Source organism: Lagenorhynchus albirostris, chromosome 20 (assembly GCF_949774975.1).
Source record: "Lagenorhynchus albirostris chromosome 20, mLagAlb1.1, whole genome shotgun sequence".
Lineage (NCBI taxonomy): Eukaryota > Metazoa > Chordata > Mammalia > Artiodactyla > Delphinidae > Lagenorhynchus > Lagenorhynchus albirostris.
This window is the reverse complement of record NC_083114.1, coordinates 21,409,997-21,436,313: the sequence shown is the minus strand read 5'-3', so window position 1 is coordinate 21,436,313 and position 26,317 is coordinate 21,409,997. Positions and strand designations below refer to the sequence as shown.

Sequence of the window (26,317 nt, the reverse complement as noted above, 5' to 3'; positions counted from 1 at the left end):
GGCGGAGGGTTTGGCGACCACCTCCCAGCCCAGGGCGGCCGTGACCCAGCAAACCCTTCGGCGCTTGGCGCCCCGCCCAAGATCCCGCACGTCGCTCACAGGTCCCTTGGGCCTCGGCCCTGCCCGCCCACGCGGCGCTAGGCGCAGCCCGGCCGCAGCCCGGGCCGGCCCTCCTGCCTGACAGCAGCTGGCCCGAAGCCACTGGGAGCCACCATTGAGTCGCCACGGCCCCTCAGCCCCGGCCAGGCCACCCTTGCCCCCACAGCCCCCGCCGAGCTCAGGACCCCGCCCCTGGTGGCCGGCAGGCCCGGGGAAGCGGCCCCTGTCCTCGATCCCGCTCCCGCACCCGGCCGCGGTGACACGCCAGAGGGGCGGGGTGGTGTGTGGGGGGGCTTCTGTCGGAGGGAGCTGTGGAGGGACACACCGGCACACAGGTGGCGGCGCCGGGGCTGGGCGCCGGTGGGGGCGGCCAGGTGCAGGTCGAGGGGCTCGCGGGCCGAAAGGACGGCAACTGGGCCCGCGGCGGAGTCTGGGTCTGGAGGGCTCTGAGCCTCCATCCGCTCTGGTGCCTCGGGGCTACCGGCCCGAAGCCTGGTAGCGCGACACCCCACCGGCCCACAGACGTAGCCTCCCCAGCTGTGCTCACAGCGAGTCCAACCGCAGCCTGCACCCCTCCACGGGACACTTGGATTACTCCCGCGATCCCCACGAGGTGCGGCACCCGGCGGCCGAATGGGCTGAGATCCTGCCCTTGCGGCGCCCTGTGGCCACCTCCGCCTCCCTCACGGTACTGGCCGAGGCCTCGGACCAGCGGGCCCCGGCTCCCAGCTCAGCGCTGCTCCTCCGCCCCTCTCACCTCCTGCCCGACGTCCAGGCTACCGAGCACCCTCCACCCCCGCCCACCTTCATGCCACTCAGCCGGAACCCGGGAGGCAATGCCAACTACCAGGTGTATGACCGTCTGGTGCTGAAGCGGCAACCGCAGGAGGGCCAAGCGCGGGCCAACTCGCTGCTACCTTCCACCTCGGCCTCCAGGCCCTCTCTGCACGGGAGCCAGACTGGGAAAATGAACTTACCAGCAGCAAATGGGGGCAGGGGCAGGGGGCGGCAGGGCATGGAGAGAGGAATAAAGAGCGCCAGAGTCCAGGAAACATTGGTGGTCTGTGGCTTGGAAGCGCCACTCCTTCTGCCAGCCTGGGTCCCTGCGCTTGGCTTCCTGCAATAAGAAGCCAGTGTCCCCTTCTTGGCCTGAGGGTCCCTTTGGTTTAGTGGCCACAGTTCCGCCAGCAGGCCCCTCCTGGTCCTATACCATGCACTAAGTACATCTGCAGCTGCAGACTCCAAACCCCTGGTCTCTGGGCACCTCCTCTGTGTCTCAGCTGTCCCTGTCCACAGAGAGCCTCATACAAGAAGTTGCTTCCAAACTGGGAGGTTCCACATCTGGGCAGGTCCAGCTCCAGGCCCAGTGAAGGGCATGAAGAAGGCTGAGGCTCTGGACTCCAGCCAGGCCTTCAGCAGGCCTCTGAGGCCAAGGTCTTCCTAGTCTCAAGAGGGGCCAAGAGACGCAATGTGTCATTTGAACAAGTGAGTCAGCGGGCGGTGAGCGAATGAATGACCGCTCGAGGGGATGTATGCCGGCCACCGGGCCCTGTTTGACTGTCCAGCCTCAGCTTACCTGACCCTGGTTACCAGGGAATGCCACTCTGGGCCCTCCTTTTCATCCCCCTCCCTCACTGTGACCTCACCACCTGCCCCATTATGACCCAGTCTGGCTCCCAGTTAAAACTGGAGGGCAGGGGGCCCAGGCAGTCCTGGGACCAACGGCCATGGGTGAGCGAAACTACTACCGAGCCGAGCCGTTCACTGGCCCCATCCCCAGGAAATGCCAGGAGCAAGGATACTCAATTCTTCTGATCCCGGTCAGCTTCATCTTGCTCAACGTGGGGATCAACGTGGTGACTATGGTCAGGGCAGGATCTGTGCAGCGCGGTTGGGGGAGCCCTGGGGTCTTGAAGGGGCTGAGGTGGGAGGGCTGCTGGGGTGTGACCGGACAAGGGTTGGATTTCAGGGCTCACCCTGCTCCCGGCCTCCCCCCTCCCCTTCTTCCCTCAACTCTGGAGGCATCTGAAGAGATTCTTGCGGGCACTTTTCAATCGTATTTTCCACAAAGGTGAGTGGGCGCCGGCGTGGGTTCAGGGGATGTGGGCCTGTCCCCTTTCTTCTATCCCTGCCTTGATTCTCAGCCCCTCAGGAACCCAGGCCCTGACCCATCTCGCCTTTCCCCACAGACAAGCAAGCCAGCTGTGTAGGCAGCCATCGCATGTGCATGCGCTGCTCCGTGGATCCCAAGAACCTGTGCTCAAGAGTTTCTTCCCGCTTCTGCCATCGCCCAAGCTTCCTGCTCGGGCAGGCAAACCACCTTGACTACTGCCTGCAGCGGGGCTCGGCGGGGGCGGAGCCGGCTGCCCCCCACCCCCACCCCCACCCCCACCCCCCCCCCGCCGCGGGCGAGTGAAGGAGAAGGCGGGCGGAGCGGGAGGCAAAAAGCCTACAGCACCCGGTATTCCCAGGCGGTCTCCCATCCAAGTACTAACCAGGCCCGACCCTGCTTAGCTTCCGAGATCAGACGAGATCGGGCGCGTTCAGGGTGGTATGGCCGTAGACGGGGGCGGGGGCCGCGGGCTGCCTCTTGAGGCCCACTTTCGCTGGCGCTGGCGCCTTAACGCCAGCCCGGCGGCCGGCCCGCCCCGGCAGGGCCCCCTCGCCCGCCCAGGCAGGGGGAACGGAGGTCTCGGGTATCGGGCGGCGGCGGAGGGTTTGGCGACCACCTCCCAGCCCAGGGCGGCCGTGACCCAGCAAACCCTTCGGCGCTTGGCGCCCCGCCCAAGATCCCGCACGTCGCTCACAGGCACGTGGCCCCGGAGGCTTCAGGGCCCGGGGCCCGCGGTCCCTTGGGCCTCGGCCCTGCCCGCCCACGCGGCGCTAGGCGCAGCCCGGCCGCAGCCCGGGCCGGCCCTCCTGCCCGACAGCAGCTGGCCCGAAGCCACTGGGAGCCACCATTGAGTCGCCACGGCCCCTCAGCCCCGGCCAGGCCACCCTTGCCCCCACAGCCCCCGCCGAGCTCAGGACCCCGCCCCTGGTGGCCGGCAGGCCCGGGGAAGCGGCCCCTGCCCTCGATCCCGCTCCCGCACCCGGCCGCGGTGACACGCCAGAGGGGCGGGGTGGTGTGGGGGGGGGGCTTTTGTCGGAGGGAGCTGTGGAGGGACACACCGGCACACAGGTGGCGGCGCCGGGGCTGGGCGCCGGTGGGGGCGGCCAGGTGCAGGTCGAGGGGCTCGCGGGCCGAAAGGACGGCAACTGGGCCCGCGGCGGAGTCTGGGTCTGGAGGGCTCTGAGCCTCCATCCGCTCTGGTGCCTCGGGGCTACCGGCCCGAAGCCTGGTAGCGCGACACCCCACCGGCCCACAGACGTAGCCTCCCCAGCTGTGCTCACAGCGAGTCCAACCGCAGCCCGCACCCCTCCACGGGACACTTGGATTACTCCCGCGATCCCCACGAGGTGCGGCACCCGGCGGCCGAATGGGCTGAGATCCTGCCCTTGCGGCGCCCTGTGGCCACCTCCGCCTCCCTCACGGTACTGGCCGAGGCCTCGGACCAGCGGGCCCCGGCTCCCAGCTCAGCGCTGCTCCTCCGCCCCTCTCACCTCCTGCCCGACGTCCAGGCTACCGAGCACCCTCCACCCCCGCCCACCTTCATGCCACTCAGCCGGAACCCGGGAGGCCATGCCAACTACCAGGTGTATGACAGTCTGGTGCTGAAGCGGCAACCGCAGGAGGGCCAAGCGCGGGCCAACTCGCTGCTACCTTCCACCTCGGCCTCCAGGCCCTCTCTGCACGGGAGCCAGACTGGGAAAATGAACTTACCAGCAGCAAATGGGGGCAGGGGCAGGGGGCGGCAGGGCATGGAGAGAGGAATAAAGAGCGCCAGAGTCCAGGAAACATTGGTGGTCTGTGGCTTGGAAGCGCCACTCCTTCTGCCAGCCTGGGTCCCTGCGCTTGGCTTCCTGCAATAAGAAGCCAGTGTCCCCTTCTTGGCCTGAGGGTCCCTTTGGTTTAGTGGCCACAGTTCCGCCAGCAGGCCCCTCCTGGTCCTATACCATGCACTAAGTACATCTGCAGCTGCAGACTCCAAACCCCTGGTCTCTGGGCACCTCCTCTGTGTCTCAGCTGTCCCTGTCCACAGAGAGCCTCATACAAGAAGTTGCTTCCAAACTGGGAGGTTCCACATCTGGGCAGGTCCAGCTCCAGGCCCAGTGAAGGGCATGAAGAAGGCTGAGGCTCTGGACTCCAGCCAGGCCTTCAGCAGGCCTCTGAGGCCAAGGTCTTCCTAGTCTCAAGAGGGGCCAAGAGACGCAATGCGTCATTTGAACAAGTGAGTCAGCGGGCGGTGAGCGAATGAATGACCGCTCGAGGGGATGTATGCCGGCCACCGGGCCCTGTTTGACTGTCCAGCCTCAGCTTACCTGACCCTGGTTACCAGGGAATGCCACTCTGGGCCCTCCTTTTCATCCCCCTCCCTCACTGTGACCTCACCACCTGCCCCATTATGACCCAGTCTGGCTCCCAGTTAAAACTGGAGGGCAGGGGGCCCAGGCAGTCCTGGGACCAACGGCCATGGGTGAGCGAAACTACTACCGAGCCGAGCCGTTCACTGGCCCCATCCCCAGGAAATGCCAGGAGCAAGGATACTCAATTCTTCTGATCCCGGTCAGCTTCATCTTGCTCAACGTGGGGATCAACGTGGTGACTATGGTCAGGGCAGGATCTGTGCAGCGCGGTTGGGGGAGCCCTGGGGTCTTGAAGGGGCTGAGGTGGGAGGGCTGCTGGGGTGTGACCGGACAAGGGTTGGATTTCAGGGCTCACCCTGCTCCCGGCCTCCCCCCTCCCCTTCTTCCCTCAACTCTGGAGGCATCTGAAGAGATTCTTGCGGGCACTTTTCAATCGTATTTTCCACAAAGGTGAGTGGGCGCCGGCGTGGGTTCAGGGGATGTGGGCCTGTCCCCTTTCTTCTATCCCTGCCTTGATTCTCAGCCCCTCAGGAACCCAGGCCCTGACCCATCTCGCCTTTCCCCACAGACAAGCAAGCCAGCTGTGTAGGCAGCCATCGCATGTGCATGCGCTGCTCCGTGGATCCCAAGAACCTGTGCTCAAGAGTTTCTTCCCGCTTCTGCCATCGCCCAAGCTTCCTGCTCGGGCAGGCAAACCACCTTGACTACTGCCTGCAGCGGGGCTCGGCGGGGGCGGAGCCGGCTGCCCCCCACCCCCACCCCCACCCCCCACCCCCCCGCCGCGGGCGAGTGAAGGAGAAGGCGGGCGGAGCGGGAGGCAAAAAGCCTACAGCACCCGGTATTCCCAGGCGGTCTCCCATCCAAGTACTAACCAGGCCCGACCCTGCTTAGCTTCCGAGATCAGACGAGATCGGGCGCGTTCAGGGTGGTATGGCCGTAGACGGGGGCGGGGGCCGCGGGCTGCCTCTTGAGGCCCACTTTCGCTGGCGCTGGCGCCTTAACGCCAGCCCGGCGGCCGGCCCGCCCCGGCAGGGCCCCCTCGCCCGCCCAGGCAGGGGGAACGGAGGTCTCGGGTATCGGGCGGCGGCGGAGGGTTTGGCGACCACCTCCCAGCCCAGGGCGGCCGTGACCCAGCAAACCCTTCGGCGCTTGGCGCCCCGCCCAAGATCCCGCACGTCGCTCACAGGCACGTGGCCCCGGAGGCTTCAGGGCCCGGGGCCCGCGGTCCCTTGGGCCTCGGCCCTGCCCGCCCACGCGGCGCTAGGCGCAGCCCGGCCGCAGCCCGGGCCGGCCCTCCTGCCCGACAGCAGCTGGCCCGAAGCCACTGGGAGCCACCATTGAGTCGCCACGGCCCCTCAGCCCCGGCCAGGCCACCCTTGCCCCCACAGCCCCCGCCGAGCTCAGGACCCCGCCCCTGGTGGCCGGCAGGCCCGCGGAAGCGGCCCCTGCCCTCGATCCCGCTCCCGCACCCGGCCGCGGTGACACGCCAGAGGGGCGGGGTGGTGTGGGGGGGGGCTTCTGTCGGAGGGAGCTGTGGAGGGACACACCGGCACACAGGTGGCGGCGCCGGGGCTGGGCGCCGGTGGGGGCGGCCAGGTGCAGGTCGAGGGGCTCGCGGGCCGAAAGGACGGCAACTGGGCCCGCGGCGGAGTCTGGGTCTGGAGGGCTCTGAGCCTCCATCCGCTCTGGTGCCTCGGGGCTACCGGCCCGAAGCCTGGTAGCGCGACACCCCACCGGCCCACAGACGTAGCCTCCCCAGCTGTGCTCACAGCGAGTCCAACCGCAGCCTGCACCCCTCCACGGGACACTTGGATTACTCCCGCGATCCCCACGAGGTGCGGCACCCGGCGGCCGAATGGGCTGAGATCCTGCCCTTGCGGCGCCCTGTGGCCACCTCCGCCTCCCTCACGGTACTGGCCGAGGCCTCGGACCAGCGGGCCCCGGCTCCCAGCTCAGCGCTGCTCCTCCGCCCCTCTCACCTCCTGCCCGACGTCCAGGCTACCGAGCACCCTCCACCCCCACCCACCTTCATGCCACTCAGCCGGAACCCGGGAGGCAATGCCAACTACCAGGTGTATGACAGTCTGGTGCTGAAGCGGCAACCGCAGGAGGGCCAAGCGCGGGCCAACTCGCTGCTACCTTCCACCTCGGCCTCCAGGCCCTCTCTGCACGGGAGCCAGACTGGGAAAATGAACTTACCAGCAGCAAATGGGGGCAGGGGCAGGGGGCGGCAGGGCATGGAGAGAGGAATAAAGAGCGCCAGAGTCCAGGAAACATTGGTGGTCTGTGGCTTGGAAGCGCCACTCCTTCTGCCAGCCTGGGTCCCTGCGCTTGGCTTCCTGCAATAAGAAGCCAGTGTCCCCTTCTTGGCCTGAGGGTCCCTTTGGTTTAGTGGCCACAGTTCCGCCAGCAGGCCCCTCCTGGTCCTATACCATGCACTAAGTACATCTGCAGCTGCAGACTCCAAACCCCTGGTCTCTGGGCACCTCCTCTGTGTCTCAGCTGTCCCTGTCCACAGAGAGCCTCATACAAGAAGTTGCTTCCAAACTGGGAGGTTCCACATCTGGGCAGGTCCAGCTCCAGGCCCAGTGAAGGGCATGAAGAAGGCTGAGGCTCTGGACTCCAGCCAGGCCTTCAGCAGGCCTCTGAGGCCAAGGTCTTCCTAGTCTCAAGAGGGGCCAAGAGACGCAATGTGTCATTTGAACAAGTGAGTCAGCGGGCGGTGAGCGAATGAATGACCGCTCGAGGGGATGTATGCCGGCCACCGGGCCCTGTTTGACTGTCCAGCCTCAGCTTACCTGACCCTGGTTACCAGGGAATGCCACTCTGGGCCCTCCTTTTCATCCCCCTCCCTCACTGTGACCTCACCACCTGCCCCATTATGACCCAGTCTGGCTCCCAGTTAAAACTGGAGGGCAGGGGGCCCAGGCAGTCCTGGGACCAACGGCCATGGGTGAGCGAAACTACTACCGAGCCGAGCCGTTCACTGGCCCCATCCCCAGGAAATGCCAGGAGCAAGGATACTCAATTCTTCTGATCCCGGTCAGCTTCATCTTGCTCAACGTGGGGATCAACGTGGTGACTATGGTCAGGGCAGGATCTGTGCAGCGCGGTTGGGGGAGCCCTGGGGTCTTGAAGGGGCTGAGGTGGGAGGGCTGCTGGGGTGTGACCGGACAAGGGTTGGATTTCAGGGCTCACCCTGCTCCCGGCCTCCCCCCTCCCCTTCTTCCCTCAACTCTGGAGGCATCTGAAGAGATTCTTGCGGGCACTTTTCAATCGTATTTTCCACAAAGGTGAGTGGGCGCCGGCGTGGGTTCAGGGGATGTGGGCCTGTCCCCTTTCTTCTATCCCTGCCTTGATTCTCAGCCCCTCAGGAACCCAGGCCCTGACCCATCTCGCCTTTCCCCACAGACAAGCAAGCCAGCTGTGTAGGCAGCCATCGCATGTGCATGCGCTGCTCCGTGGATCCCAAGAACCTGTGCTCAAGAGTTTCTTCCCGCTTCTGCCATCGCCCAAGCTTCCTGCTCGGGCAGGCAAACCACCTTGACTACTGCCTGCAGCGGGGCTCGGCGGGGGCGGAGCCGGCTGCCCCCCACCCCCACCCCCACCCCCCCCCCCCCCCCCCCCCGCCGCGGGCGAGTGAAGGAGAAGGCGGGCGGAGCGGGAGGCAAAAAGCCTACAGCACCCGGTATTCCCAGGCGGTCTCCCATCCAAGTACTAACCAGGCCCGACCCTGCTTAGCTTCCGAGATCAGACGAGATCGGGCGCGTTCAGGGTGGTATGGCCGTAGACGGGGGCGGGGGCCGCGGGCTGCCTCTTGAGGCCCACTTTCGCTGGCGCTGGCGCCTTAACGCCAGCCCGGCGGCCGGCCCGCCCCGGCAGGGCCCCCTCGCCCGCCCAGGCAGGGGGAACGGAGGTCTCGGGTATCGGGCGGCGGCGGAGGGTTTGGCGACCACCTCCCAGCCCAGGGCGGCCGTGACCCAGCAAACCCTTCGGCGCTTGGCGCCCCGCCCAAGATCCCGCACGTCGCTCACAGGCACGTGGCCCCGGAGGCTTCAGGGCCCGGGGCCCGCGGTCCCTTGGGCCTCGGCCCTGCCCGCCCACGCGGCGCTAGGCGCAGCCCGGCCGCAGCCCGGGCCGGCCCTCCTGCCCGACAGCAGCTGGCCCGAAGCCACTGGGAGCCACCATTGAGTCGCCACGGCCCCTCAGCCCCGGCCAGGCCACCCTTGCCCCCACAGCCCCCGCCGAGCTCAGGACCCCGCCCCTGGTGGCCGGCAGGCCCGCGGAAGCGGCCCCTGCCCTCGATCCCGCTCCCGCACCCGGCCGCGGTGACACGCCAGAGGGGCGGGGTGGTGGTGGTGGGGGCTTTTGTCGGAGGGAGCTGTGGAGGGACACACCGGCACACAGGTGGCGGCGCCGGGGCTGGGCGCCGGTGGGGGCGGCCAGGTGCAGGTCGAGGGGCTCGCGGGCCGAAAGGACGGCAACTGGGCCCGCGGCGGAGTCTGGGTCTGGAGGGCTCTGAGCCTCCATCCGCTCTGGTGCCTCGGGGCTACCGGCCCGAAGCCTGGTAGCGCGACACCCCACCGGCCCACAGACGTAGCCTCCCCAGCTGTGCTCACAGCGAGTCCAACCGCAGCCTGCACCCCTCCACGGGACACTTGGATTACTCCCGCGATCCCCACGAGGTGCGGCACCCGGCGGCCGAATGGGCTGAGATCCTGCCCTTGCGCCGCCCTGTGGCCACCTCCGCCTCCCTCACGGTACTGGCCGAGGCCTCGGACCAGCGGGCCCCGGCTCCCAGCTCAGCGCTGCTCCTCCGCCCCTCTCACCTCCTGCCCGACGTCCAGGCTACCGAGCACCCTCCACCCCCGCCCACCTTCATGCCACTCAGCCGGAACCCGGGAGGCAATGCCAACTACCAGGTGTATGACCGTCTGGTGCTGAAGCGGCAACCGCAGGAGGGCCAAGCGCGGGCCAACTCGCTGCTACCTTCCACCTCGGCCTCCAGGCCCTCTCTGCACGGGAGCCAGACTGGGAAAATGAACTTACCAGCAGCAAATGGGGGTAGGGGCAGGGGGCGGCAGGGCATGGAGAGAGGAATAAAGAGCGCCAGAGTCCAGGAAACATTGGTGGTCTGTGGCTTGGAAGCGCCACTCCTTCTGCCAGCCTGGGTCCCTGCGCTTGGCTTCCTGCAATAAGAAGCCAGTGTCCCCTTCTTGGCCTGAGGGTCCCTTTGGTTTAGTGGCCACAGTTCCGCCAGCAGGCCCCTCCTGGTCCTATACCATGCACTAAGTACATCTGCAGCTGCAGACTCCAAACCCCTGGTCTCTGGGCACCTCCTCTGTGTCTCAGCTGTCCCTGTCCACAGAGAGCCTCATACAAGAAGTTGCTTCCAAACTGGGAGGTTCCACATCTGGGCAGGTCCAGCTCCAGGCCCAGTGAAGGGCATGAAGAAGGCTGAGGCTCTGGACTCCAGCCAGGCCTTCAGCAGGCCTCTGAGGCCAAGGTCTTCCTAGTCTCAAGAGGGGCCAAGAGACGCAATGTGTCATTTGAACAAGTGAGTCAGCGGGCGGTGAGCGAATGAATGACCGCTCGAGGGGATGTATGCCGGCCACCGGGCCCTGTTTGACTGTCCAGCCTCAGCTTACCTGACCCTGGTTACCAGGGAATGCCACTCTGGGCCCTCCTTTTCATCCCCCTCCCTCACTGTGACCTCACCACCTGCCCCATTATGACCCAGTCTGGCTCCCAGTTAAAACTGGAGGGCAGGGGGCCCAGGCAGTCCTGGGACCAACGGCCATGGGTGAGCGAAACTACTACCGAGCCGAGCCGTTCACTGGCCCCATCCCCAGGAAATGCCAGGAGCAAGGATACTCAATTCTTCTGATCCCGGTCAGCTTCATCTTGCTCAACGTGGGGATCAACGTGGTGACTATGGTCAGGGCAGGATCTGTGCAGCGCGGTTGGGGGAGCCCTGGGGTCTTGAAGGGGCTGAGGTGGGAGGGCTGCTGGGGTGTGACCGGACAAGGGTTGGATTTCAGGGCTCACCCTGCTCCCGGCCTCCCCCCTCCCCTTCTTCCCTCAACTCTGGAGGCATCTGAAGAGATTCTTGCGGGCACTTTTCAATCGTATTTTCCACAAAGGTGAGTGGGCGCCGGCGTGGGTTCAGGGGATGTGGGCCTGTCCCCTTTCTTCTATCCCTGCCTTGATTCTCAGCCCCTCAGGAACCCAGGCCCTGACCCATCTCGCCTTTCCCCACAGACAAGCAAGCCAGCTGTGTAGGCAGCCATCGCATGTGCATGCGCTGCTCCGTGGATCCCAAGAACCTGTGCTCAAGAGTTTCTTCCCGCTTCTGCCATTGCCCAAGCTTCCTGCTCGGGCAGGCAAACCACCTTGACTACTGCCTGCAGCGGGGCTCGGCGGGGGCGGAGCCGGCTGCCCCCCACCCCCACCCCCACCCCCCCCCCCCCCGCCGCGGGCGAGTGAAGGAGAAGGCGGGCGGAGCGGGAGGCAAAAAGCCTACAGCACCCGGTATTCCCAGGCGGTCTCCCATCCAAGTACTAACCAGGCCCGACCCTGCTTAGCTTCCGAGATCAGACGAGATCGGGCGCGTTCAGGGTGGTATGGCCGTAGACGGGGGCGGGGGCCGCGGGCTGCCTCTTGAGGCCCACTTTCGCTGGCGCTGGCGCCTTAACGCCAGCCCGGCGGCCGGCCCGCCCCGGCAGGGCCCCCTCGCCCGCCCAGGCAGGGGGAACGGAGGTCTCGGGTATCGGGCGGCGGCGGAGGGTTTGGCGACCACCTCCCAGCCCAGGGCGGCCGTGACCCAGCAAACCCTTCGGCGCTTGGCGCCCCGCCCAAGATCCCGCACGTCGCTCACAGGTCCCTTGGGCCTCGGCCCTGCCCGCCCACGCGGCGCTAGGCGCAGCCCGGCCGCAGCCCGGGCCGGCCCTCCTGCCTGACAGCAGCTGGCCCGAAGCCACTGGGAGCCACCATTGAGTCGCCACGGCCCCTCAGCCCCGGCCAGGCCACCCTTGCCCCCACAGCCCCCGCCGAGCTCAGGACCCCGCCCCTGGTGGCCGGCAGGCCCGGGGAAGCGGCCCCTGCCCTCGATCCCGCTCCCGCACCCGGCCGCGGTGACACGCCAGAGGGGCGGGGTGGTGTGTGTGGGGGCTTCTGTCGGAGGGAGCTGTGGAGGGACACACCGGCACACAGGTGGCGGCGCCGGGGCTGGGCGCCGGTGGGGGCGGCCAGGTGCAGGTCGAGGGGCTCGCGGGCCGAAAGGACGGCAACTGGGCCCGCGGCGGAGTCTGGGTCTGGAGGGCTCTGAGCCTCCATCCGCTCTGGTGCCTCGGGGCTACCGGCCCGAAGCCTGGTAGCGCGACACCCCACCGGCCCACAGACGTAGCCTCCCCAGCTGTGCTCACAGCGAGTCCAACCGCAGCCTGCACCCCTCCACGGGACACTTGGATTACTCCCGCGATCCCCACGAGGTGCGGCACCCGGCGGCCGAATGGGCTGAGATCCTGCCCTTGCGGCGCCCTGTGGCCACCTCCGCCTCCCTCACGGTACTGGCCGAGGCCTCGGACCAGCGGGCCCCGGCTCCCAGCTCAGCGCTGCTCCTCCGCCCCTCTCACCTCCTGCCCGACGTCCAGGCTACCGAGCACCCTCCACCCCCGCCCACCTTCATGCCACTCAGCCGGAACCCGGGAGGCAATGCCAACTACCAGGTGTATGACCGTCTGGTGCTGAAGCGGCAACCGCAGGAGGGCCAAGCGCGGGCCAACTCGCTGCTACCTTCCACCTCGGCCTCCAGGCCCTCTCTGCACGGGAGCCAGACTGGGAAAATGAACTTACCAGCAGCAAATGGGGGCAGGGGCAGGGGGCGGCAGGGCATGGAGAGAGGAATAAAGAGCGCCAGAGTCCAGGAAACATTGGTGGTCTGTGGCTTGGAAGCGCCACTCCTTCTGCCAGCCTGGGTCCCTGCGCTTGGCTTCCTGCAATAAGAAGCCAGTGTCCCCTTCTTGGCCTGAGGGTCCCTTTGGTTTAGTGGCCACAGTTCCGCCAGCAGGCCCCTCCTGGTCCTATACCATGCACTAAGTACATCTGCAGCTGCAGACTCCAAACCCCTGGTCTCTGGGCACCTCCTCTGTGTCTCAGCTGTCCCTGTCCACAGAGAGCCTCATACAAGAAGTTGCTTCCAAACTGGGAGGTTCCACATCTGGGCAGGTCCAGCTCCAGGCCCAGTGAAGGGCATGAAGAAGGCTGAGGCTCTGGACTCCAGCCAGGCCTTCAGCAGGCCTCTGAGGCCAAGGTCTTCCTAGTCTCAAGAGGGGCCAAGAGACGCAATGTGTCATTTGAACAAGTGAGTCAGCGGGCGGTGAGCGAATGAATGACCGCTCGAGGGGATGTATGCCGGCCACCGGGCCCTGTTTGACTGTCCAGCCTCAGCTTACCTGACCCTGGTTACCAGGGAATGCCACTCTGGGCCCTCCTTTTCATCCCCCTCCCTCACTGTGACCTCACCACCTGCCCCATTATGACCCAGTCTGGCTCCCAGTTAAAACTGGAGGGCAGGGGGCCCAGGCAGTCCTGGGACCAACGGCCATGGGTGAGCGAAACTACTACCGAGCCGAGCCGTTCACTGGCCCCATCCCCAGGAAATGCCAGGAGCAAGGATACTCAATTCTTCTGATCCCGGTCAGCTTCATCTTGCTCAACGTGGGGATCAACGTGGTGACTATGGTCAGGGCAGGATCTGTGCAGCGCGGTTGGGGGAGCCCTGGGGTCTTGAAGGGGCTGAGGTGGGAGGGCTGCTGGGGTGTGACCGGACAAGGGTTGGATTTCAGGGCTCACCCTGCTCCCGGCCTCCCCCCTCCCCTTCTTCCCTCAACTCTGGAGGCATCTGAAGAGATTCTTGCGGGCACTTTTCAATCGTATTTTCCACAAAGGTGAGTGGGCGCCGGCGTGGGTTCAGGGGATGTGGGCCTGTCCCCTTTCTTCTATCCCTGCCTTGATTCTCAGCCCCTCAGGAACCCAGGCCCTGACCCATCTCGCCTTTCCCCACAGACAAGCAAGCCAGCTGTGTAGGCAGCCATCGCATGTGCATGCGCTGCTCCGTGGATCCCAAGAACCTGTGCTCAAGAGTTTCTTCCCGCTTCTGCCATCGCCCAAGCTTCCTGCTCGGGCAGGCAAACCACCTTGACTACTGCCTGCAGCGGGGCTCGGCGGGGGCGGAGCCGGCTGCCCCCCACCCCCACCCCCACCCCCCACCCCCCCGCCGCGGGCGAGTGAAGGAGAAGGCGGGCGGAGCGGGAGGCAAAAAGCCTACAGCACCCGGTATTCCCAGGCGGTCTCCCATCCAAGTACTAACCAGGCCCGACCCTGCTTAGCTTCCGAGATCAGACGAGATCGGGCGCGTTCAGGGTGGTATGGCCGTAGACGGGGGCGGGGGCCGCGGGCTGCCTCTTGAGGCCCACTTTCGCTGGCGCTGGCGCCTTAACGCCAGCCCGGCGGCCGGCCCGCCCCGGCAGGGCCCCCTCGCCCGCCCAGGCAGGGGGAACGGAGGTCTCGGGTATCGGGCGGCGGCGGAGGGTTTGGCGACCACCTCCCAGCCCAGGGCGGCCGTGACCCAGCAAACCCTTCGGCGCTTGGCGCCCCGCCCAAGATCCCGCACGTCGCTCACAGGCACGTGGCCCCGGAGGCTTCAGGGCCCGGGGCCCGCGGTCCCTTGGGCCTCGGCCCTGCCCGCCCACGCGGCGCTAGGCGCAGCCCGGCCGCAGCCCGGGCCGGCCCTCCTGCCCGACAGCAGCTGGCCCGAAGCCACTGGGAGCCACCATTGAGTCGCCACGGCCCCTCAGCCCCGGCCAGGCCACCCTTGCCCCCACAGCCCCCGCCGAGCTCAGGACCCCGCCCCTGGTGGCCGGCAGGCCCGGGGAAGCGGCCCCTGCCCTCGATCCCGCTCCCGCACCCGGCCGCGGTGACACGCCAGAGGGGCGGGGTGGTGTGGGGGGGGGGCTTCTGTCGGAGGGAGCTGTGGAGGGACACACCGGCACACAGGTGGCGGCGCCGGGGCTGGGCGCCGGTGGGGGCGGCCAGGTGCAGGTCGAGGGGCTCGCGGGCCGAAAGGACGGCAACTGGGCCCGCGGCGGAGTCTGGGTCTGGAGGGCTCTGAGCCTCCATCCGCTCTGGTGCCTCGGGGCTACCGGCCCGAAGCCTGGTAGCGCGACACCCCACCGGCCCACAGACGTAGCCTCCCCAGCTGTGCTCACAGCGAGTCCAACCGCAGCCTGCACCCCTCCACGGGACACTTGGATTACTCCCGCGATCCCCACGAGGTGCGGCACCCGGCGGCCGAATGGGCTGAGATCCTGCCCTTGCGGCGCCCTGTGGCCACCTCCGCCTCCCTCACGGTACTGGCCGAGGCCTCGGACCAGCGGGCCCCGGCTCCCAGCTCAGCGCTGCTCCTCCGCCCCTCTCACCTCCTGCCCGACGTCCAGGCTACCGAGCACCCTCCACCCCCGCCCACCTTCATGCCACTCAGCCGGAACCCGGGAGGCAATGCCAACTACCAGGTGTATGACAGTCTGGTGCTGAAGCGGCAACCGCAGGAGGGCCAAGCGCGGGCCAACTCGCTGCTACCTTCCACCTCGGCCTCCAGGCCCTCTCTGCATGGGAGCCAGACTGGGAAAATGAACTTACCAGCAGCAAATGGGGGCAGGGGCAGGGGGCGGCAGGGCATGGAGAGAGGAATAAAGAGCGCCAGAGTCCAGGAAACATTGGTGGTCTGTGGCTTGGAAGCGCCACTCCTTCTGCCAGCCTGGGTCCCTGCGCTTGGCTTCCTGCAATAAGAAGCCAGTGTCCCCTTCTTGGCCTGAGGGTCCCTTTGGTTTAGTGGCCACAGTTCCGCCAGCAGGCCCCTCCTGGTCCTATACCATGCACTAAGTACATCTGCAGCTGCAGACTCCAAACCCCTGGTCTCTGGGCACCTCCTCTGTGTCTCAGCTGTCCCTGTCCACAGAGAGCCTCATACAAGAAGTTGCTTCCAAACTGGGAGGTTCCACATCTGGGCAGGTCCAGCTCCAGGCCCAGTGAAGGGCATGAAGAAGGCTGAGGCTCTGGACTCCAGCCAGGCCTTCAGCAGGCCTCTGAGGCCAAGGTCTTCCTAGTCTCAAGAGGGGCCAAGAGACGCAATGTGTCATTTGAACAAGTGAGTCAGCGGGCGGTGAGCGAATGAATGACCGCTCGAGGGGATGTATGCCGGCCACCGGGCCCTGTTTGACTGTCCAGCCTCAGCTTACCTGACCCTGGTTACCAGGGAATGCCACTCTGGGCCCTCCTTTTCATCCCCCTCCCTCACTGTGACCTCACCACCTGCCCCATTATGACCCAGTCTGGCTCCCAGTTAAAACTGGAGGGCAGGGGGCCCAGGCAGTCCTGGGACCAACGGCCATGGGTGAGCGAAACTACTACCGAGCCGAGCCGTTCACTGGCCCCATCCCCAGGAAATGCCAGGAGCAAGGATACTCAATTCTTCTGATCCCGGTCAGCTTCATCTTGCTCAACGTGGGGATCAACGTGGTGACTATGGTCAGGGCAGGATCTGTGCAGCGCGGTTGGGGGAGCCCTGGGGTCTTGAAGGGGCTGAGGTGGGAGGGCTGCTGGGGTGTGACCGGACAAGGGTTGGATTTCAGGGCTCACCCTGCTCCCGGCCTCCCCCCTCCCCTTCTTCCCTCAACTCTGGAGGCATCTGAAGAGATTCTTGCGGGCACTTTTCAATCGTATTTTCCACAAAGGTGAGTGGGCGCCGGCGTGGGTTCAGGGGATGTGGGCCTGTCCCCTTTCTTCTATCCCTGCCTTGATTCTCAGCCCCTCAGGAACCCAGGCCCTGACCCATCTCGCCTTTCCCCACAGACAAGCAAGCCAGCTGTGTAGGCAGCCATCGCATGTGCATGCGCTGCTCCGTGGATCCCAAGAACCTGTGCTCAAGAGTTTCTTCCCGCTTCTGCCATCGCCCAAGCTTCCTGCTCGGGCAGGCAAACCACCTTGACTACTGCCTGCAGCGGGGCTCGGCGGGGGCGGAGCCGGCTGCCCCCCACCCCCACCCCCACCCCCCACCCCCCCGCCGCGGGCGAGTGAAGGAGAAGGCGGGCGGAGCGGGAGGCAAAAAGCCTACAGCACCCGGTATTCCCAGGCGGTCTCCCATCCAAGTACTAACCAGGCCCGACCCTGCTTAGCTTCCGAGATCAGACGAGATCGGGCGCGTTCAGGGTGGTATGGCCGTAGACGGGGGCGGGGGCCGCGGGCTGCCTCTTGAGGCCCACTTTCGCTGGCGCTGGCGCCTTAACGCCAGCCCGGCGGCCGGCCCGCCCCGGCAGGGCCCCCTCGCCCGCCCAGGCAGGGGGAACGGAGGTCTCGGGTATCGGGCGGCGGCGGAGGGTTTGGCGACCACCTCCCAGCCCAGGGCGGCCGTGACCCAGCAAACCCTTCGGCGCTTGGCGCCCCGCCCAAGATCCCGCACGTCGCTCACAGGCACGTGGCCCCGGAGGCTTCAGGGCCCGGGGCCCGCGGTCCCTTGGGCCTCGGCCCTGCCCGCCCACGCGGCGCTAGGCGCAGCCCGGCCGCAGCCCGGGCCGGCCCTCCTGCCCGACAGCAGCTGGCCCGAAGCCACTGGGAGCCACCATTGAGTCGCCACGGCCCCTCAGCCCCGGCCAGGCCACCCTTGCCCCCACAGCCCCCGCCGAGCTCAGGACCCCGCCCCTGGTGGCCGGCAGGCCCGGGGAAGCGGCCCCTGCCCTCGATCCCGCTCCCGCACCCGGCCGCGGTGACACGCCAGAGGGGCGGGGTGGTGTGGGGGGGGGGCTTTTGTCGGAGGGAGCTGTGGAGGGACACACCGGCACACAGGTGGCGGCGCCGGGGCTGGGCGCCGGTGGGGGCGGCCAGGTGCAGGTCGAGGGGCTCGCGGGCCGAAAGGACGGCAACTGGGCCCGCGGCGGAGTCTGAGTCCGGGCCAGCCGCCCCAGGAGCGTCTGGGGTGCGGCTGCCTTCCAGGGCCGCCTTCTGGCCGCCTGGCCGGCCGGGCCGGCGGGGAGCGCCCCCGCCGGCGCGCGCCGTGGTGGGAGGGGCCTGAGGAGGCGGGGCCTGCAGCGGGGCCCGGCGGGGGCGGTGCCGGCGGCCCCCGCCGCGGGCGAGTGAAGGAGAAGGCGGGCGGAGCGGGAGGCAAAAAGCCTACAGCACCCGGTATTCCCAGGCGGTCTCCCATCCAAGTACTAACCAGGCCCGACCCTGCTTAGCTTCCGAGATCAGACGAGATCGGGCGCGTTCAGGGTGGTATGGCCGTAGACGGGGGCGGGGGCCGCGGGCTGCCTCTTGAGGCCCACTTTCGCTGGCGCTGGCGCCTTAACGCCAGCCCGGCGGCCGGCCCGCCCCGGCAGGGCCCCCTCGCCCGCCCAGGCAGGGGGAACGGAGGTCTCGGGTATCGGGCGGCGGCGGAGGGTTTGGCGACCACCTCCCAGCCCAGGGCGGCCGTGACCCAGCAAACCCTTCGGCGCTTGGCGCCCCGCCCAAGATCCCGCACGTCGCTCACAGGCACGTGGCCCCGGAGGCTTCAGGGCCCGGGGCCCGCGGTCCCTTGGGCCTCGGCCCTGCCCGCCCACGCGGCGCTAGGCGCAGCCCGGCCGCAGCCCGGGCCGGCCCTCCTGCCCGACAGCAGCTGGCCCGAAGCCACTGGGAGCCACCATTGAGTCGCCACGGCCCCTCAGCCCCGGCCAGGCCACCCTTGCCCCCACAGCCCCCGCCGAGCTCAGGACCCCGCCCCTGGTGGCCGGCAGGCCCGGGGAAGCGGCCCCTGCCCTCGATCCCGCTCCCGCACCCGGCCGCGGTGACACGCCAGAGGGGCGGGGTGGTGGGGGGGGGGGCTTCTGTCGGAGGGAGCTGTGGAGGGACACACCGGCACACAGGTGGCGGCGCCGGGGCTGGGCGCCGGTGGGGGCGGCCAGGTGCAGGTCGAGGGGCTCGCGGGCCGAAAGGACGGCAACTGGGCCCGCGGCGGAGTCTGGGTCTGGAGGGCTCTGAGCCTCCATCCGCTCTGGTGCCTCGGGGCTACCGGCCCGAAGCCTGGTAGCGCGACACCCCACCGGCCCACAGACGTAGCCTCCCCAGCTGTGCTCACAGCGAGTCCAACCGCAGCCCGCACCCCTCCACGGGACACTTGGATTACTCCCGCGATCCCCACGAGGTGCGGCACCCGGCGGCCGAATGGGCTGAGATCCTGCCCTTGCGGCGCCCTGTGGCCACCTCCGCCTCCCTCACGGTACTGGCCGAGGCCTCGGACCAGCGGGCCCCGGCTCCCAGCTCAGCGCTGCTCCTCCGCCCCTCTCACCTCCTGCCCGACGTCCAGGCTACCGAGCACCCTCCACCCCCGCCCACCTTCATGCCACTCAGCCGGAACCCGGGAGGCCATGCCAACTACCAGGTGTATGACCGTCTGGTGCTGAAGCGGCAACCGCAGGAGGGCCAAGCGCGGGCCAACTCGCTGCTACCTTCCACCTCGGCCTCCAGGCCCTCTCTGCACGGGAGCCAGACTGGGAAAATGAACTTACCAGCAGCAAATGGGGGCAGGGGCAGGGGGCGGCAGGGCATGGAGAGAGGAATAAAGAGCGCCAGAGTCCAGGAAACATTGGTGGTCTGTGGCTTGGAAGCGCCACTCCTTCTGCCAGCCTGGGTCCCTGCGCTTGGCTTCCTGCAATAAGAAGCCAGTGTCCCCTTCTTGGCCTGAGGGTCCCTTTGGTTTAGTGGCCACAGTTCCGCCAGCAGGCCCCTCCTGGTCCTATACCATGCACTAAGTACATCTGCAGCTGCAGACTCCAAACCCCTGGTCTCTGGGCACCTCCTCTGTGTCTCAGCTGTCCCTGTCCACAGAGAGCCTCATACAAGAAGTTGCTTCCAAACTGGGAGGTTCCACATCTGGGCAGGTCCAGCTCCAGGCCCAGTGAAGGGCATGAAGAAGGCTGAGGCTCTGGACTCCAGCCAGGCCTTCAGCAGGCCTCTGAGGCCAAGGTCTTCCTAGTCTCAAGAGGGGCCAAGAGACGCAATGTGTCATTTGAACAAGTGAGTCAGCGGGCGGTGAGCGAATGAATGACCGCTCGAGGGGATGTATGCCGGCCACCGGGCCCTGTTTGACTGTCCAGCCTCAGCTTACCTGACCCTGGTTACCAGGGAATGCCACTCTGGGCCCTCCTTTTCATCCCCCTCCCTCACTGTGACCTCACCACCTGCCCCATTATGACCCAGTCTGGCTCCCAGTTAAAACTGGAGGGCAGGGGGCCCAGGCAGTCCTGGGACCAACGGCCATGGGTGAGCGAAACTACTACCGAGCCGAGCCGTTCACTGGCCCCATCCCCAGGAAATGCCAGGAGCAAGGATACTCAATTCTTCTGATCCCGGTCAGCTTCATCTTGCTCAACGTGGGGATCAACGTGGTGACTATGGTCAGGGCAGGATCTGTGCAGCGCGGTTGGGGGAGCCCTGGGGTCTTGAAGGGGCTGAGGTGGGAGGGCTGCTGGGGTGTGACCGGACAAGGGTTGGATTTCAGGGCTCACCCTGCTCCCGGCCTCCCCCCTCCCCTTCTTCCCTCAACTCTGGAGGCATCTGAAGAGATTCTTGCGGGCACTTTTCAATCGTATTTTCCACAAAGGTGAGTGGGCGCCGGCGTGGGTTCAGGGGATGTGGGCCTGTCCCCTTTCTTCTATCCCTGCCTTGATTCTCAGCCCCTCAGGAACCCAGGCCCTGACCCATCTCGCCTTTCCCCACAGACAAGCAAGCCAGCTGTGTAGGCAGCCATCGCATGTGCATGCGCTGCTCCGTGGATCCCAAGAACCTGTGCTCAAGAGTTTCTTCCCGCTTCTGCCATCGCCCAAGCTTCCTGCTCGGGCAGGCAAACCACCTTGACTACTGCCTGCAGCGGGGCTCGGCGGGGGCGGAGCCGGCTGCCCCCCACCCCCACCCCCACCCCCCACCCCCCCGCCGCGGGCGAGTGAAGGAGAAGGCGGGCGGAGCGGGAGGCAAAAAGCCTACAGCACCCGGTATTCCCAGGCGGTCTCCCATCCAAGTACTAACCAGGCCCGACCCTGCTTAGCTTCCGAGATCAGACGAGATCGGGCGCGTTCAGGGTGGTATGGCCGTAGACGGGGGCGGGGGCCGCGGGCTGCCTCTTGAGGCCCACTTTCGCTGGCGCTGGCGCCTTAACGCCAGCCCGGCGGCCGGCCCGCCCCGGCAGGGCCCCCTCGCCCGCCCAGGCAGGGGGAACGGAGGTCTCGGGTATCGGGCGGCGGCGGAGGGTTTGGCGACCACCTCCCAGCCCAGGGCGGCCGTGACCCAGCAAACCCTTCGGCGCTTGGCGCCCCGCCCAAGATCCCGCACGTCGCTCACAGGCACGTGGCCCCGGAGGCTTCAGGGCCCGGGGCCCGCGGTCCCTTGGGCCTCGGCCCTGCCCGCCCACGCGGCGCTAGGCGCAGCCCGGCCGCAGCCCGGGCCGGCCCTCCTGCCCGACAGCAGCTGGCCCGAAGCCACTGGGAGCCACCATTGAGTCGCCACGGCCCCTCAGCCCCGGCCAGGCCACCCTTGCCCCCACAGCCCCCGCCGAGCTCAGGACCCCGCCCCTGGTGGCCGGCAGGCCCGGGGAAGCGGCCCCTGCCCTCGATCCCGCTCCCGCACCCGGCCGCGGTGACACGCCAGAGGGGCGGGGTGGTGTGGGGGGGGGGCTTCTGTCGGAGGGAGCTGTGGAGGGACACACCGGCACACAGGTGGCGGCGCCGGGGCTGGGCGCCGGTGGGGGCGGCCAGGTGCAGGTCGAGGGGCTCGCGGGCCGAAAGGACGGCAACTGGGCCCGCGGCGGAGTCTGGGTCTGGAGGGCTCTGAGCCTCCATCCGCTCTGGTGCCTCGGGGCTACCGGCCCGAAGCCTGGTAGCGCGACACCCCACCGGCCCACAGACGTAGCCTCCCCAGCTGTGCTCACAGCGAGTCCAACCGCAGCCTGCACCCCTCCACGGGACACTTGGATTACTCCCGCGATCCCCACGAGGTGCGGCACCCGGCGGCCGAATGGGCTGAGATCCTGCCCTTGCGGCGCCCTGTGGCCACCTCCGCCTCCCTCACGGTACTGGCCGAGGCCTCGGACCAGCGGGCCCCGGCTCCCAGCTCAGCGCTGCTCCTCCGCCCCTCTCACCTCCTGCCCGACGTCCAGGCTACCGAGCACCCTCCACCCCCGCCCACCTTCATGCCACTCAGCCGGAACCCGGGAGGCCATGCCAACTACCAGGTGTATGACAGTCTGGTGCTGAAGCGGCAACCGCAGGAGGGCCAAGCGCGGGCCAACTCGCTGCTACCTTCCACCTCGGCCTCCAGGCCCTCTCTGCACGGGAGCCAGACTGGGAAAATGAACTTACCAGCAGCAAATGGGGGCAGGGGCAGGGGGCGGCAGGGCATGGAGAGAGGAATAAAGAGCGCCAGAGTCCAGGAAACATTGGTGGTCTGTGGCTTGGAAGCGCCACTCCTTCTGCCAGCCTGGGTCCCTGCGCTTGGCTTCCTGCAATAAGAAGCCAGTGTCCCCTTCTTGGCCTGAGGGTCCCTTTGGTTTAGTGGCCACAGTTCCGCCAGCAGGCCCCTCCTGGTCCTATACCATGCACTAAGTACATCTGCAGCTGCAGACTCCAAACCCCTGGTCTCTGGGCACCTCCTCTGTGTCTCAGCTGTCCCTGTCCACAGAGAGCCTCATACAAGAAGTTGCTTCCAAACTGGGAGGTTCCACATCTGGGCAGGTCCAGCTCCAGGCCCAGTGAAGGGCATGAAGAAGGCTGAGGCTCTGGACTCCAGCCAGGCCTTCAGCAGGCCTCTGAGGCCAAGGTCTTCCTAGTCTCAAGAGGGGCCAAGAGACGCAATGTGTCATTTGAACAAGTGAGTCAGCGGGCGGTGAGCGAATGAATGACCGCTCGAGGGGATGTATGCCGGCCACCGGGCCCTGTTTGACTGTCCAGCCTCAGCTTACCTGACCCTGGTTACCAGGGAATGCCACTCTGGGCCCTCCTTTTCATCCCCCTCCCTCACTGTGACCTCACCACCTGCCCCATTATGACCCAGTCTGGCTCCCAGTTAAAACTGGAGGGCAGGGGGCCCAGGCAGTCCTGGGACCAACGGCCATGGGTGAGCGAAACTACTACCGAGCCGAGCCGTTCACTGGCCCCATCCCCAGGAAATGCCAGGAGCAAGGATACTCAATTCTTCTGATCCCGGTCAGCTTCATCTTGCTCAACGTGGGGATCAACGTGGTGACTATGGTCAGGGCAGGATCTGTGCAGCGCGGTTGGGGGAGCCCTGGGGTCTTGAAGGGGCTGAGGTGGGAGGGCTGCTGGGGTGTGACCGGACAAGGGTTGGATTTCAGGGCTCACCCTGCTCCCGGCCTCCCCCCTCCCCTTCTTCCCTCAACTCTGGAGGCATCTGAAGAGATTCTTGCGGGCACTTTTCAATCGTATTTTCCACAAAGGTGAGTGGGCGCCGGCGTGGGTTCAGGGGATGTGGGCCTGTCCCCTTTCTTCTATCCCTGCCTTGATTCTCAGCCCCTCAGGAACCCAGGCCCTGACCCATCTCGCCTTTCCCCACAGACAAGCAAGCCAGCTGTGTAGGCAGCCATCGCATGTGCATGCGCTGCTCCGTGGATCCCAAGAACCTGTGCTCAAGAGTTTCTTCCCGCTTCTGCCATCGCCCAAGCTTCCTGCTCGGGCAGGCAAACCACCTTGACTACTGCCTGCAGCGGGGCTCGGCGGGGGCGGAGCCGGCTGCCCCCCACCCCCACCCCCACCCCCCACCCCCCCGCCGCGGGCGAGTGAAGGAGAAGGCGGGCGGAGCGGGAGGCAAAAAGCCTACAGCACCCGGTATTCCCAGGCGGTCTCCCATCCAAGTACTAACCAGGCCCGACCCTGCTTAGCTTCCGAGATCAGACGAGATCGGGCGCGTTCAGGGTGGTATGGCCGTAGACGGGGGCGGGGGCCGCGGGCTGCCTCTTGAGGCCCACTTTCGCTGGCGCTGGCGCCTTAACGCCAGCCCGGCGGCCGGCCCGCCCCGGCAGGGCCCCCTCGCCCGCCCAGGCAGGGGGAACGGAGGTCTCGGGTATCGGGCGGCGGCGGAGGGTTTGGCGACCACCTCCCAGCCCAGGGCGGCCGTGACCCAGCAAACCCTTCGGCGCTTGGCGCCCCGCCCAAGATCCCGCACGTCGCTCACAGGCACGTGGCCCCGGAGGCTTCAGGGCCCGGGGCCCGCGGTCCCTTGGGCCTCGGCCCTGCCCGCCCACGCGGCGCTAGGCGCAGCCCGGCCGCAGCCCGGGCCGGCCCTCCTGCCCGACAGCAGCTGGCCCGAAGCCACTGGGAGCCACCATTGAGTCGCCACGGCCCCTCAGCCCCGGCCAGGCCACCCTTGCCCCCACAGCCCCCGCCGAGCTCAGGACCCCGCCCCTGGTGGCCGGCAGGCCCGGGGAAGCGGCCCCTGCCCTCGATCCCGCTCCCGCACCCGGCCGCGGTGACACGCCAGAGGGGCGGGGTGGTGTGTGGGGGGGCTTCTGTCGGAGGGAGCTGTGGAGGGACACACCGGCACACAGGTGGCGGCGCCGGGGCTGGGCGCCGGTGGGGGCGGCCAGGTGCAGGTCGAGGGGCTCGCGGGCCGAAAGGACGGCAACTGGGCCCGCGGCGGAGTCTGGGTCTGGAGGGCTCTGAGCCTCCATCCGCTCTGGTGCCTCGGGGCTACCGGCCCGAAGCCTGGTAGCGCGACACCCCACCGGCCCACAGACGTAGCCTCCCCAGCTGTGCTCACAGCGAGTCCAACCGCAGCCCGCACCCCTCCACGGGACACTTGGATTACTCCCGCGATCCCCACGAGGTGCGGCACCCGGCGGCCGAATGGGCTGAGATCCTGCCCTTGCGGCGCCCTGTGGCCACCTCCGCCTCCCTCACGGTACTGGCCGAGGCCTCGGACCAGCGGGCCCCGGCTCCCAGCTCAGCGCTGCTCCTCCGCCCCTCTCACCTCCTGCCCGACGTCCAGGCTACCGAGCACCCTCCACCCCCGCCCACCTTCATGCCACTCAGCCGGAACCCGGGAGGCAATGCCAACTACCAGGTGTATGACCGTCTGGTGCTGAAGCGGCAACCGCAGGAGGGCCAAGCGCGGGCCAACTCGCTGCTACCTTCCACCTCGGCCTCCAGGCCCTCTCTGCACGGGAGCCAGACTGGGAAAATGAACTTACCAGCAGCAAATGGGGGCAGGGGCAGGGGGCGGCAGGGCATGGAGAGAGGAATAAAGAGCGCCAGAGTCCAGGAAACATTGGTGGTCTGTGGCTTGGAAGCGCCACTCCTTCTGCCAGCCTGGGTCCCTGCGCTTGGCTTCCTGCAATAAGAAGCCAGTGTCCCCTTCTTGGCCTGAGGGTCCCTTTGGTTTAGTGGCCACAGTTCCGCCAGCAGGCCCCTCCTGGTCCTATACCATGCACTAAGTACATCTGCAGCTGCAGACTCCAAACCCCTGGTCTCTGGGCACCTCCTCTGTGTCTCAGCTGTCCCTGTCCACAGAGAGCCTCATACAAGAAGTTGCTTCCAAACTGGGAGGTTCCACATCTGGGCAGGTCCAGCTCCAGGCCCAGTGAAGGGCATGAAGAAGGCTGAGGCTCTGGACTCCAGCCAGGCCTTCAGCAGGCCTCTGAGGCCAAGGTCTTCCTAGTCTCAAGAGGGGCCAAGAGACGCAATGTGTCATTTGAACAAGTGAGTCAGCGGGCGGTGAGCGAATGAATGACCGCTCGAGGGGATGTATGCCGGCCACCGGGCCCTGTTTGACTGTCCAGCCTCAGCTTACCTGACCCTGGTTACCAGGGAATGCCACTCTGGGCCCTCCTTTTCATCCCCCTCCCTCACTGTGACCTCACCACCTGCCCCATTATGACCCAGTCTGGCTCCCAGTTAAAACTGGAGGGCAGGGGGCCCAGGCAGTCCTGGGACCAACGGCCATGGGTGAGCGAAACTACTACCGAGCCGAGCCGTTCACTGGCCCCATCCCCAGGAAATGCCAGGAGCAAGGATACTCAATTCTTCTGATCCCGGTCAGCTTCATCTTGCTCAACGTGGGGATCAACGTGGTGACTATGGTCAGGGCAGGATCTGTGCAGCGCGGTTGGGGGAGCCCTGGGGTCTTGAAGGGGCTGAGGTGGGAGGGCTGCTGGGGTGTGACCGGACAAGGGTTGGATTTCAGGGCTCACCCTGCTCCCGGCCTCCCCCCTCCCCTTCTTCCCTCAACTCTGGAGGCATCTGAAGAGATTCTTGCGGGCACTTTTCAATCGTATTTTCCACAAAGGTGAGTGGGCGCCGGCGTGGGTTCAGGGGATGTGGGCCTGTCCCCTTTCTTCTATCCCTGCCTTGATTCTCAGCCCCTCAGGAACCCAGGCCCTGACCCATCTCGCCTTTCCCCACAGACAAGCAAGCCAGCTGTGTAGGCAGCCATCGCATGTGCATGCGCTGCTCCGTGGATCCCAAGAACCTGTGCTCAAGAGTTTCTTCCCGCTTCTGCCATCGCCCAAGCTTCCTGCTCGGGCAGGCAAACCACCTTGACTACTGCCTGCAGCGGGGCTCGGCGGGGGCGGAGCCGGCTGCCCCCCACCCCCACCCCCACCCCCCACCCCCCCGCCGCGGGCGAGTGAAGGAGAAGGCGGGCGGAGCGGGAGGCAAAA

The 26,317-nt window shown here is 67.1% G+C and overlaps 9 non-coding genes across 9 annotated transcripts; all 9 read right to left on the bottom strand.

Annotated features, from left to right (window-relative positions):
• Window positions 1-2,545: 2,545 nt before the first annotated feature.
• LOC132512314 (5S ribosomal RNA) lies at window positions 2,546-2,664 on the bottom strand. Its single transcript, XR_009538048.1, has one exon. It is a non-coding gene; the product is annotated as a 5S ribosomal RNA (ribosomal RNA).
• A 2,725-nt stretch (window positions 2,665-5,389) lies between these two features.
• Window positions 5,390-5,508, bottom strand: LOC132512312 (5S ribosomal RNA). The gene has a single exon (XR_009538046.1). It is a non-coding gene; the product is annotated as a 5S ribosomal RNA (ribosomal RNA).
• Window positions 5,509-8,239: 2,731 nt separating this feature from the next.
• Window positions 8,240-8,358, bottom strand: LOC132512311 (5S ribosomal RNA). The gene has a single exon (XR_009538045.1). It is a non-coding gene; the product is annotated as a 5S ribosomal RNA (ribosomal RNA).
• A 2,724-nt stretch (window positions 8,359-11,082) lies between these two features.
• Window positions 11,083-11,201, bottom strand: LOC132512310 (5S ribosomal RNA). The gene has a single exon (XR_009538044.1). It is a non-coding gene; the product is annotated as a 5S ribosomal RNA (ribosomal RNA).
• Window positions 11,202-13,887: 2,686 nt separating this feature from the next.
• On the bottom strand, window positions 13,888-14,006 carry LOC132512309 (5S ribosomal RNA). Its single transcript, XR_009538043.1, has one exon. It is a non-coding gene; the product is annotated as a 5S ribosomal RNA (ribosomal RNA).
• Window positions 14,007-16,731: 2,725 nt separating this feature from the next.
• On the bottom strand, window positions 16,732-16,850 carry LOC132512308 (5S ribosomal RNA). Its single transcript, XR_009538042.1, has one exon. It is a non-coding gene; the product is annotated as a 5S ribosomal RNA (ribosomal RNA).
• A 937-nt stretch (window positions 16,851-17,787) lies between these two features.
• LOC132512307 (5S ribosomal RNA) lies at window positions 17,788-17,906 on the bottom strand. The gene has a single exon (XR_009538041.1). It is a non-coding gene; the product is annotated as a 5S ribosomal RNA (ribosomal RNA).
• Window positions 17,907-20,630: 2,724 nt separating this feature from the next.
• On the bottom strand, window positions 20,631-20,749 carry LOC132512306 (5S ribosomal RNA). The gene has a single exon (XR_009538040.1). It is a non-coding gene; the product is annotated as a 5S ribosomal RNA (ribosomal RNA).
• Window positions 20,750-23,474: 2,725 nt separating this feature from the next.
• Window positions 23,475-23,593, bottom strand: LOC132512305 (5S ribosomal RNA). Its single transcript, XR_009538039.1, has one exon. It is a non-coding gene; the product is annotated as a 5S ribosomal RNA (ribosomal RNA).
• Between the last annotated feature and the right edge of the window lie 2,724 nt (window positions 23,594-26,317).